The 12,651-nt window shown below is 40.8% G+C and overlaps 1 pseudogene; it reads left to right on the forward strand.

The window, feature by feature from the left end:
* The first annotated feature begins 516 nt into the window (after positions 1 to 516).
* LOC109089961 lies at positions 517 to 4,687 on the forward strand (annotated as a pseudogene).
* Positions 4,688 to 12,651: the final 7,964 nt, after the last annotated feature.

Here is a 12,651-nt window from a genome sequence, read left to right on the forward strand (position 1 = left end):
ATGAAACCTTTCACATAATCATTCATTAACACCAACAACCATGACAGTTGCTCAGTAGCTCGGTTATGAATTGACTCAGATTGTAACATGTCGTCTTGATAATTGTTGATGTCTAATCAAGATTCTGGGTTTTTATAGTAACTAAATCACATGCTGTATGCAGCTAAAGATTATTAATCAACTGATCTCTGCATGTTGCTGTTACTAAATAAAGTTTTCTAATCAAGAAAGTAAAAGTTTTCTTGATGGCACGGTATGTGCGGTGAGACTGAGCATTTTGCATAAATGCATTATGTCTACATTCTTCTCATGGCCTGCCTTTTTTTTCTCAGGTGTTCTGCTGATTCTGTCTTTGCCAGTTGGGCTGGTGTTCTCCGCAGAGGAGCTTGACAAAACCAAAACCAACATGTACCCATTCCAAAAATCAACAAAAAACACAACACCCTCCCACCCCTCACCGGGGCCCTTGAGCTGGCAGGAGGGTTCCAGCACTGGGGATCTGCATATCCCCAGTCACTGGCTTCTCTAGAAGCCATCAGTAGACCCACTACTGTCAACTCATTCCAGACACCGAAGAACACTGTACCATCTGCCATATTTCAAACAATTCAAACAACAACAGTAGGGGTGCATTCTTTTGGTCCCAGGGATCAGGCATCACTTAGAATCCCTCTTTCAAAAACAGAATCACCCCAACTGACTTCTAGAAGTATGTTCAATACAACAAGCTCTGGGTTTTTCACCACTAAAACCCAAGACCAGAACTTTAGCACTAATACTAACAAGCCGAGTACAATCAGTAGAAAGCCAGTGAACCGGTTGGAGCCCTCAGGTGTGGTCCATAGAAATCAGATCAGTGCTACTGGGTTGGACAGTGGAAACAAAGCCACAAATTTTGGCTCAGATCACTCTTTTCTCTCAGGGACTGAAAGTGACATGGCCCTTGGTGGCGAGGGCCTTTTGGGGAACACATACACTGAAAAGATGGGAGTGAAGGAGCCAACTGATCCCATTCAACATCTACCATCATCTTCATTGACTTCAACCTTCAAAACCCACAGAGGGCAGAACACTGATAAGGTGGCTTCGCACCACACCATTACATTGCGTGACGTGTCTTCAATAGAGAATCCCACTCTCCAGTTGGGAAAGGTGGAAAGACCTTTGGCACAAACTGGCATCCAGACTCCTCCCCCAGCTCTAGACCTGCCTTCCAGCCATGTTACAACATCTGATCCCACTTCTTCAGCGAAGAGCAGAAACTTTGTGGAAATCCAAGATGGCAGGAATGGAACCACCAATATGACCACTGATCCTCTTGTCTCTTTAAAAGATGCCACAGATGTTATCAACAGCACTGATGCCTCATGGCCTGCAGCAAATGATTCAGACATCTCAGAGGCGCCCTCCACAGCTAGCAGAAGCTACATGAACAGGCATGTCCCAGCCACCCACACAAGCCCCATGGGGGTCTGGGAACCAGTCGGGTCCTGCGCTGGGTCCTTCTCATGAAAAAGACACCATCTGCTGCTGGACAAAAGGACATTTGTGTGGTTGGTTCTTGCCATTAGTGTGCCTGTCTCCTCATGCTGTAAGTAACCAGTATCACACTTCCTCCAGCTTTGAAAACTTTCTGTCATCAGAATTGAAAGGAACTTTTCCAAAGACTCAAGAAAACATAATATTCCCTTTGTGGCTTAGTGGTTTTTGCTTACAACTTTCTGAAAACATCATGCAGAATTCAGAAGTGATGAATGTGGTCTTAGGGCTAAAATGAAGAAGAATTAAATATAGAATATTAATATGTTTTCTTCTCTTCAGCCGTGCTGCTTACCGTATGCTGTATGAGGAAAAAGAAGAAGTCTGCTACTCAGGAGAACAACTTGAGCTACTGGAATGATGCCATTACCATGGATTACTTCACCCGCCATGCTGTGGAGCTCCCATGCGAGATACAATCACTGGAGACTGAGGTACTGACAGAGACCTGGAAGACATTTTAGCCACTGCTTTTTGTCTGTTTAAAAGTCACAATGTAACATAAGTAGCATCAGATTTCTTCTGTATTTCTTCTGTACATAAGATTGAAACAGACCCTCAAAAAAGAAAAATGTAGGGCGGAGACTTGTTTCAATGCAATAGTTGTTAATTGGATGGAGGCGGATCTGAATGCAAACTTGTAGTCGATTGTAAGAAAGGGGTGGGTTTAAGCAAACTAAATCACTGGAGAAATCCGACATATGCAACCAGAGAGAAGTCTGTATTGCATTATGATATTTTAATTAAAAAATTATTAGGTAAAAAAAAGTAGCATAAACATGGACGAATCACTTTACAATAAGACCATTAATATGCATTTAGAGAACTTTCATTACATGTCAACCTTAAGTTTCCCAGGGCATAAACCACACCCCAGAATGTTTCCCTACGTGTCTAGCGGTTAATGCATGTACTCCAGGTCGATATGAGGTCGAAGCCAGCTCGCAACATTCTTGATCCTGTTTCTCCCTCTCTTTTCTCCATCAATTAAATTTGCTATTCATATGATTTACTCTACGAATAAGTAACTGAATAAGATATCTGGCTTAATGACACAAATATAGATATTCATAACTTTTTCATTACTGGGTTACCATTATGAAATTAACAGTAATCATTGCAATCAAGACAATGTGTGCTTGAAAAAAAATCACTTAGTGGTAACTGCAAGTGCTGTAGCATGATTTACCATTCACTTTATCGCCACCTGGTGATCAGAGACCATAATCTCATGCTCTCTTTCTCACAATTGTTTTTTCCACATCTATTTTGTAAGATTGTTACCATCAACTCTTCTTTTACATTTTCTATTTCAACCTCTGCATGCTTTTTTCCCCCTCACCTTTTTTGTTCTTGCTTGCTGACATTTTCTGACAGGAGTGTGATGATGATGATGATGATGATGATGATGATGATGATGAAGAATCATGTTTGGGATGCCGGTGACCCACAGGTCTTCAAATCACCCTTTAGTTCTCATAGGGAAGCAACAGAGACAGACATTCCCTTCATTTATTTCTTTGTCATCAGTTTTACTCTCTATCATTGTTTTCAGTTGACTTTTATCCTAACCTTCAAACACTCTATTATACATTCATCACTATTATACTGACAATTTTTAGACAGAAAGATTTATGGAAAGTTGGATAGATGGATTCAAGAAATTCCATTTAATATGTGTTACCAAACACAAAACATCTTAGAATCTAGAGCCTTATAATTAGTTGTCTTCCTGCACAGGTGCAATTTACCCTGCTTCTTCCTTCATTTCCTCCCATTCATTTCTTACACTTAGTCTCCATGGTGATAGAGCTCCATCACTATACCACAGAAATGCACATTTGTTCTATAAGAACGTAGATCCTGAGAAGAATACCTGTTCCTTTCATCTTAACTGTATTTGTAGTGTTTTGTAGGATCAGAGGCCCTTGAGTGATTAGTCTTCAGTTAGCATGAATGCAAGTACAGTATACAGGGCTAATGTTCTCATGTTTCTTTGTGTTTCAGGAACAAGAGACATGTCTGCCCCCTAATGGTGACTACAGCGACAGCGGCGTGGTTCTGGTTAACCCCTTTTGTCAAGAGACTCTCTTTATCAACAGAGACAAAGCTTCTGATATCTAAACACACTATATGAAAAGGAGACAAAATCGTTGAGGATTTTTCAGTCCCTTTTATTTGCTTGCATTTTTTAAGAATATACAAATATAAATAAATAAATATATATACATACAGTATATGTGGTGAACCTTCAGAGACTGTGGTTTATATATGAAACTGGTTTCAAGGATCTGAAAGAATATTACAAAAAAGAAAAAAAATTTACAATGAGGGGGAGCCCCTGCATATTTTTCTGATGTGGATTTTCTACAGACGCTTCATTGTGATAAGGGTTTTTATGTCTTTTTTGAATAAAAACAATAAGTGTGGTTGCTCTTATGTCCCAGTGGCTTTGGTGGTGCAGAGTGCTGAGAACCATGACGCGTGGTGTAAGGATGCTTGTGTGACGTTACCCAAAACACTTAATATGATTACTTAAAAAAGCCTGCCGCACTTGAATTCTGTATGTAAGGGGATGCAGAGGTAAAGGGCATTGATTCTGGAATGTTTCTAGAATGAGTCCAGTGGGTACTGCAGCAACCCTCGCTTCCCTCTTGGAGAAACTTGAGTTGATTGCCTGTTTGCATTTTATGGAGGACGAATCAAGATTTTCTGAGATGGTTTGTCCCCAGCTGAGTCACCAGCCAAAAGACAAAATGACAATTGTCCCATTCCTTAGATGTTCAAGATGTTTTGTGTGCGTATATGTCTTGTTGCATGCATCTTTTCTGATTTGAGGTGTATGTGTGTCTTTAGACTAGATGTCAAACAGGATTTTGTTTCTATCAAGATTTCATTGTTACAAACACCCTAAAATTCCATTCACGTTGACACAGTTGCACAAGCAAGTAGAGAAAAAAAAATGCTTAAATGACAATGAAATGCCTCATACAAAGCCCTTGCTATTGTAATGTTACTGTGCTCCACATTTCACATCATATCTGTTCATGTTGTACTTGTCTTTGTTCAACTTCCATAAGCAGGGCAAAGCATTATATTATATAACTGTAGTGGAAATGCATAGTTTTTTTTTGTTAAACCACAAAATTATTTTATTTTATTTTTTATTTTTAATTTTTCATATTTTCTTTTGCTATGTCATGCTCTGATGAAAATGGCACTACTATTGCTTCACAGGTGTGGATATATATATATATATATATATAGATATATATATATATATATATATATATATATATATATATATTGTTAGAAGACATGTTTTTCTTAGTGAAGGGTGGAATGAGTGTGCTTGTGGTTCTGTCTGTCTATCTCTGTCCCTTATGTGAACATTGATGAGAATAAATGAGACCAAACTGAATTTCTCTTTGATTCTCAGTGCTTACTGCTGTGTTGTACAGTTTTTTAGATGAATGTCAATTATATCACTGGATGTAATAAAGTGTAATTGTTAGATCTAAATACATACAGAGAAACTATTTTATTTTGTACATTCTTTGAACACATGCCACTGAGGTTGGTAACATGTTTTAAGACCATATCATCATCCTTTCTTTACATATCCCAATTTTCTTTTCTGTATGCTTAGCAGATTTTATATAAATATTGTTTTAAATGAATTTATAGATTGATGTTTTCCATTTCCTCTTTTTTTATTGTTTCCATCCATTTATTTTGTGCTGGCATGAGTTTTTGATATGTAAGGAGAGGGAGGTAATTTGCTCAGCTGACAAAAATGCTTTTTGCATATTATGAATCATGTCTAATCTTTTGTAGCACATAAACTGTACTTTTTATGCTGAGCAATACAAATAAAAAGGCTTTGAAGGTTTCTTCAGTCTGTAGTTGATTTAATATTTAAAGCAAAACCTGTTAAAAAAGCAAAGTGGAACACAAACTCCAATGTTTCCCCCCTGATTTAAATGGGTCAAAGGTTTCTGGAATTTTCTGTTTGCTCTATATGCTGATTGAAGCTTTTCTATTCACAAGCTGTTCAGTGTGACACACAACTGGGATGTTCATTCATTCATAGTCTCTCAAAAGCCAACAGATTTGAAGTCTTTTTATAACCCCTCTCAATCACATTGCTCCATGCTAGAATGCAGTTAGGTGTTATAGCTAGTCTTTGTTTTGTAAATTCTGTCTTGAGTTATTTGAGAAATTTGCCTAATATTAAAACAATACAAATGTACAGCGGGTATAGAAAAGAATCACCCCCTTTAAAATAATCAAATTTTTGTTGCTTTGTAGCCTGAAATAAAGATGGACACAGTTTTTGTTTTATTCTCCTGTATTTACTCAGAGCATCCAAGTGAAAGATATAACACCATGTCAGAAAAAAAAGAAAATAAAAAAAAAACCTGAATCACTGAGTTGGAAAAAGGATCACCCCCTTGTGTCAGTATTTTGTTGAACCACCTTATGCTTTAATTGCAGCCTTTAGTCTGTTGCAATGTCTCTGTCTCTACTAACTTTGCACATCTAGACTTTGCAATATTTGCCCACTCTTCTTTGCAGAAATGCTAAAGCTCATTGATGGTGTCTTCAAGTCATTCCACAGATTTTCAAAGGGGTTTAAGTAAGCTCTGACTAGGCCATGCAAAAACATTCACCTTTTTCTCCTTTAACCACTGTGTGGTCAGTTTTGCTGTGTGCTTTAGGTCATTGTCATGTTGGAAGGTAAAGCTTCTACCCCTTGACAACTTTCTGACAGAGGGAAGCAGATTTTCCTCAAAAATTTGATAGTATTTTGCTCCAATCCATTTTTACTTCTATCCTGACAAGTGCTCTATTTGCTGCTGCACAGAAAACCCCCCATAACAGGACATTACCACTTCCATGCTTTACTGAACTGTAGGAATAGTGTTAGTTGGATGGTGAGCTGTATTGGATTTCTGCCAGACATATTATTTGGAGTTGAGGCCAAATGATTCAGATACTCATCTGACCATAACACTTTTTTTCTGTGTGGCCTCAGAGTCTTTAAGGTATATTTTGGCAAAGCTCGGTCATGACTGCATGTGGCCTTTCTTGAGGAGTCTCTCTTTTATTTTTTTGCAACCCTCCCATACAAGCCACGTTTGTGGAGAGTTTGTGATATTGTTGTCACATGCACACAACGACCACTCTTTGTCATAAATTCTAAAAACTGCTTCAGAGTTGCTGTAGGCCTCTTTGTAGCCTCTCTGACCAGTTTCCTCCTGACACTTTCATCCAGTTTGGAGCGACGCACTGATCCAGGGAGGGTCTGTACTGTAGCAAATACCTTCCGCTTCTTAATAATAGACTTCACTGTGCTTCTAGGCATTGATAAAGCTTTTGAATTTTTTTTTTCTTTATCCATCTCCTGACTTGTGCCTGTCCACAACTTTATCCTGGAGATCTTTTGACAGTGCCTTGCCACCCATAGTTGATTGTTTGCTTCATTTGCACTACCAAGGACTGAAATGCTCCAGGAAAGCTATTTTCATGCTAAGCTAATCAAAATGACTACAGCTGATCCCATTTTAAAGACAAATGGCTTTGTGTTCCATTAAAAAGGTGATTAGCTACACTTGATTGAGTTTACAAGTCATTTTTTAGGAGGGGGGTGATCCTTCTTCCAACTCCCCTTATGAAAAAGAAGTTTATTCAAGTTTGCTATTAGTATACTTCTTTTAAACTAAAAATTGGTATGCTTTTAGTTTACTTTCGATGTACTTCTCAGAAATGTGCTTTATGTACTTCTAAGAAATTTACTTAAAATGACATTTAAGTATACTTGACTTATACTTACAAAAAGTCAAAATATACTTGAACTTTACCTTAAGTATACTTAATAAAATAAACTTGAAGTATACTACTTTTTGGTAAGGGTCAGTAGTGACTGACTCTGTTTTTTTTTTCTTTCTGACATGTTGGTGTTATATTTTCACTTGGATGTTGTAAGTTGATATACATAAATACAGCTGGATAAAACAAAAACTGTGTCCTTCTTCTTTCAGGCTGCAAAGCAACAAAATGTGATTATTTTATACATGGGGGGAGGGGGTGTTGATTCTTTTCTATACCCACTGTATAAGGCCTATAACACTTTATGCTGCCTGTGTTTCAAAAATTAAAATAAATAAAAATAAACAAATAAATAAATAAATCCTATGCCACCTAGTAAAACGCTCCAAGTCAAGTCACCTTTATTTATATAGCGCTTTATACAAAACAGATTGTGTCAAAGAAACTGAACAACATTAATTAGGAAAACAGTGTGTCAATAATGCAAAATGACAGTTAAAGGAGCCATGTGTAATGTCTGGCAAAAAAATCAAGTCATACTCCACATTCCATACCAGATGGGGGCAGTATGCCTCAATAAAGTGAATTGGTCTACTCTAGAGTAACAAACGAGAAACGGCATAGTCTCTATGCTCCGCCCCTACCTTCACAACAACCCTAGAGCCATAGCCGAAGCCTAAGAGGACGTTTTGCCTCCAGAGGAACGTTGGGTGATGTCCAGTGATTTTAAAACATGACATCTTCAAGCTACTCCCCTTCACCTTTACCAGTGAATATGTTCAACATCGTTTCTGTTCATATTACATTTTGAATTGTATATACACATTATTTGAATTAAATTAATTTGACAGACAGCATTCTGTCAACATCATTGGTCAACATCAGACAGCTGATGTTGACCAAGCTAGCGCCAACCAACGTAACCAGAGCTGCCAACTCTCAAGCATTCACCGTGAGACACACGCAATTGACTCTTTTCACACGCTTTCAAAAACTTGACCGCTCTGAATATAGTGAGTGAGTGCGCGCACGGCCGGGGCGCTCTCTCTCTCTCTCTCTCTCTCTCTCTCTCTCTCTCTCTCTCTCTCATTATCATCGAAGACATTTCAAGCTTCTTAGGTAATGTTACATTTTAGCATCAGCTTTGTAGAGACGGGCTTTGGTAGATAACAGGTGAAAAACCGGATCGGATCTGTGGGTAAGTTATAGCTATCTAACTATCAAACTCAGCTACGGTTAGCCATCGCTAACATTAGCACGTTTATCGAACATCCTTCGATACATTTCTATGTTATAACTTCCCGAAAAAAAAATACGCAAACATATAAAACAAACTTCTAGCGAAATACTAACAGCATCTTACTTACCAATCCAAAAGAAATGTTGCAAGTTCGGAGTCAAAGCTCATTTCTTTCAAGTCCATCAGTTGTCTCCAGCGATGGAAAGCAGTGCCGATGTATTACTCTGTTTCGGCTCCTTTTCTTATCGGATTTGATTTGTGATTCCGAGCGCGGTTGCTTGGACATCAGGTTCAAGTACGCCCACAAGCCGTGCGAGTTATTCGTGTATTGCAGGTTGGCTGGTGGTTATGTTGCCCGCATACCGCCTCCCATGGCCGAAACTGGTATTACGACACCTGTCGGGCCGTGGCTAGTAAATGCTAATGCTAATTAAGGTTGATATCTCTGCAGCGCTATAACCTTGACATTTTTTTAATGACATCATCGCCCTTATTTCTTCTCATTCTTTTGATGCGTGTAGGTAATTTTTTGGATATTTTTACCTCAATCAAGTCAATGATATCGCTTAAAGGCAGTTCATCATTGATTTCAGTGATCTCTTTCATCTTAGTTCAGTTTAAATAGTATCTGTGCAATCATTTGCAATCAAGTCAATGATATCGCTGTAAATGAAGTGTCCCCAACTAAGCAAGCGAGAGGCGACAGCGGCAAGGAACCAAAATTCCATAGGTGACAAAATAGAGAAAAAACCTTGGGAGAAACCAGGCTCAGTCGGGGGGCCAGTTCTCCTCTGTCCAGACGAAACCAGCATTTCAATTCCAGTCTGCAGCAAAGTCAGATTGTGCAGAAGAATCATCTGTTTCCTGTGGTCTTGTCCCGGTGGTCGTCTGAGACAAGATCTTTACAGGGGATCTGTCTCTGCGGCTCATCTAGTTGTCCTGGTCTCCGCTGTCTTTCAGGGCTGTAGAGGTCCTTTCTAGGTGCTGATCCACCATATGGGCTGGATACATACTGGATCCGGGTGACTGCAGTGACCCTCTGATCTGGATACAGACTGGATCTGGTGGCTACGGTGACCTCGGAATAAGAGAAAAACAGACTAATATTAGCGATGATACCATTCTTCTAACGATGTAGCAAATACATCGGGTGTTATGGGAAGTGTTCCCGGTTCCGGTTTACCAGATTAATGCAGCCTAAAAATCCTTTAACGGATTGGATATTAGAAGCATATTAGTGTGTTATGTGTAAGCCAGGTTAAAGAGATAGTTCTTTAATCTAGATTTAAACTGCAAGAGTGTGTCTGCCTCCCGAACAATGTTAGGTTAGGTAGGTTATTCCAGAGTTTAGGCGCTAAATTGGAAAAGGATCCGCCACCTGCAGTTGATTTTGATATTCTAGGTATTATCGAATTGCCTGAGATTTGAGAACGCAGCGGACGTGGAGGATTATAATGTAACAAGAGCTCGTTCAAATACTGAGGTGCTAAACCATTCAGGGCTTTATAAGTAATAAGCAAGATTTTAAAATCTATATGATGTTTGATAGGGAGCCAGTGCAGTGTTGACAGAACCGGGCTAATATGGTAATACTTCCTGGTTCTAGCAATAACTCTAGCTGCTGCATTTTGGACTAGCTGGAGTTTGTTTATTAAGCGTGCAGAACAACCACCCAATAAAGCATTACAATAATCAAACTTTGAGGTCATAAACGCATGGATTAACATTTCTGCATTTGACATTGAGAGCATAGGCCATAATTTAGATATATTTTTGAGATGGAAATATGCAGTTTTACAAATGCTAGAAACATGGCTTTCTAAGGAAAGATTGCTATCAAATAGCACACCTAGGTTCCTAATTGATGACGAAGAATTGACAGAGCAGCCATGAAGTCATAGACAGCATTCTAGGTTATGTGTAATCATGTCTGCCCTCATACAAAGCTCCCCAACCTGAGTTGGAAGCATCTGTCATAACCGCCTTCCTTCTGGAGGTCAGTCCCAATGGGATGCCTGATTGAAACAGGTGAGAGGTTTTCCAAGGGGCCACAGCTCTGTTTCAGCGGTGGGTTACCCTGAGATGAAAACATCCCAGGAGCCAAGTGTGGGAAGAAAACATGGGCTTTGAGCCAGTAGTGAAGGGGCTGCATGTTGAGCAGGCCCAGATGAATCATAGAGGAAGCACAGTGTAATCCATGCAGAATTGATAATTGTCCCCAGAAAGACCACTCGCTGGCTAGGAGACTCTTGGCTTTATTGATTCCCTGGCTAGGAGACTCTTGGCTTTATTGATTCCCAACCCAAGGCGGTCCAGGTGGCTGAGCAGCAGTGACCTGTGAGCGATGAGTTCCCTTTCTGACCTGGCTAAAACCAGCTAATAGTTGAGGTAGTTCAAAATGTGGATTACCATCTTACTCAGGGGGAAAGAGATGCATCTATGCACTTCATAAAAGTATGTGGGGCCCGGAACAGTCCGAATGGCAGGACTGTGTACTGATTGGCTACACCCTCGAATGAAAATCTCAAGAATGGTCTGTAATGGGGGCTCTATCTGGATATGAAATTAAGCGTCCTTAAAATCCACTGACAGGAACCAGTCCTCGGGATATACTTGTGTGAGGATCGGTTTCAAAATTAACATCTTGAACGGCCGTTCAGATGTCTAAGCCCACCATCTTTCTTGGGAGTGATGATTTCACAGCTATAAAACCCTCATTTGCTGTTTACTAGAGGAACCGTTTCTATGGCTCCTTTTGAAAGCAGTGTTTGTACTTCAGACCAGAGAACATGACGATCATCCATCACTCTGTGATAAGTGGAGGGATGGAAAGTGAGTGCGAGCTTTCCTCTGTGAGAACTGACCCTCTCCTCTTCCTCTCTGCATTTGGATTAGGTTGGCTTCTGAGGACCTTGGTGCTTCAGAAAGCGTTTCACCATGCGGGGGTGCTGCTGAAGCACAGGCTCAGGATTAGACAGGGGCTGAAGCGGCACTGGCTTGGCAGGCTGCTGAGCGGATGAAGCCTTCTGGTGAATTGAACCAGCCGCCACAATGGAGTACTGCGGCTGGAAGTGACGCATTGCCTGCAATGACTTCTGTGCTGCTGTAAACTGCTTGGCAAACCCATCCACGGTAGGGTCTCTTAGGAGAGACTGGTGAGTCTAGGGAGACGACCTTGTCAGCATCCCTGATCTCCGTCAAATTCAGCCAAAGGTGGTGCTCTAGCATCACCAAATTGGCCATCACCTTTTTGCCGATCGCCTGCACAGTGGACTTAGTAGCATGCAGAGCCAGGTCAGTTGCTGTGCACAGCTCTCTAAAGGCATCAGAAGTCTGGCCAGACTCGTCCATGGTGTGGAGAAGTTTGGCCTTGAACACTTGAAGCACAGCCATCATGGGAAGTGCTGAGCTGGCCTTGTCAGCCACTGAATAAGCCCTGTTTGCTAGGGCTGAGGCAGTCCTGCAGGGCTTAGATGGATGCGCTGCATGGGCTTTCAACCCCAGGGCCAATGGAGGGCACAGATGCGCAGTGACCGCCTCTTCCAGAGGGGAGAGCTTGCTATAACCTCTTTCTTCAGTGGTGAGAGTGGTGGAAGTATAGGGATTAACATGGGCTGAGTAGGGGGCACACCACTTCCTGGTGAGTTCCTTGTGAACTGCCAGTAGGAACGGAGTGGGCCATTCCTCCCCTTTTCGTGGGTTTAAGCCCCATTGGTTTGTGCTGCTACACGAATGTGAACAAATCAGGCTTCATTACCAGAGTAAACAGGAGTTTCCCCATAAGTGTGTCAACCATTTACTGTATAAAAACATGGACGTAGTGTCTGTGACGTCACCCATAGACTCCTCAAGAGCGGTTTTGAAGCTCAAAGTGTGCGGAGCGGTCCATCGCCATCTTGGCAGCGCGTCACCGCGCGACTCTCCCGGATAATCGAAAAAAGGCGGGACCTGGTTGCTGAAGCCATGCCCACCTAGCGCGACGGCAGTGTCAATCCACCTGTCACTCACGTGGCCACGCCCCTAATTATGCAGAACTTTAA

The sequence above is a fragment of the Cyprinus carpio genome, chromosome A24 (genome assembly GCF_018340385.1).
Source record: "Cyprinus carpio isolate SPL01 chromosome A24, ASM1834038v1, whole genome shotgun sequence".
Classification (NCBI taxonomy): Eukaryota; Metazoa; Chordata; class Actinopteri; order Cypriniformes; family Cyprinidae; genus Cyprinus; species Cyprinus carpio.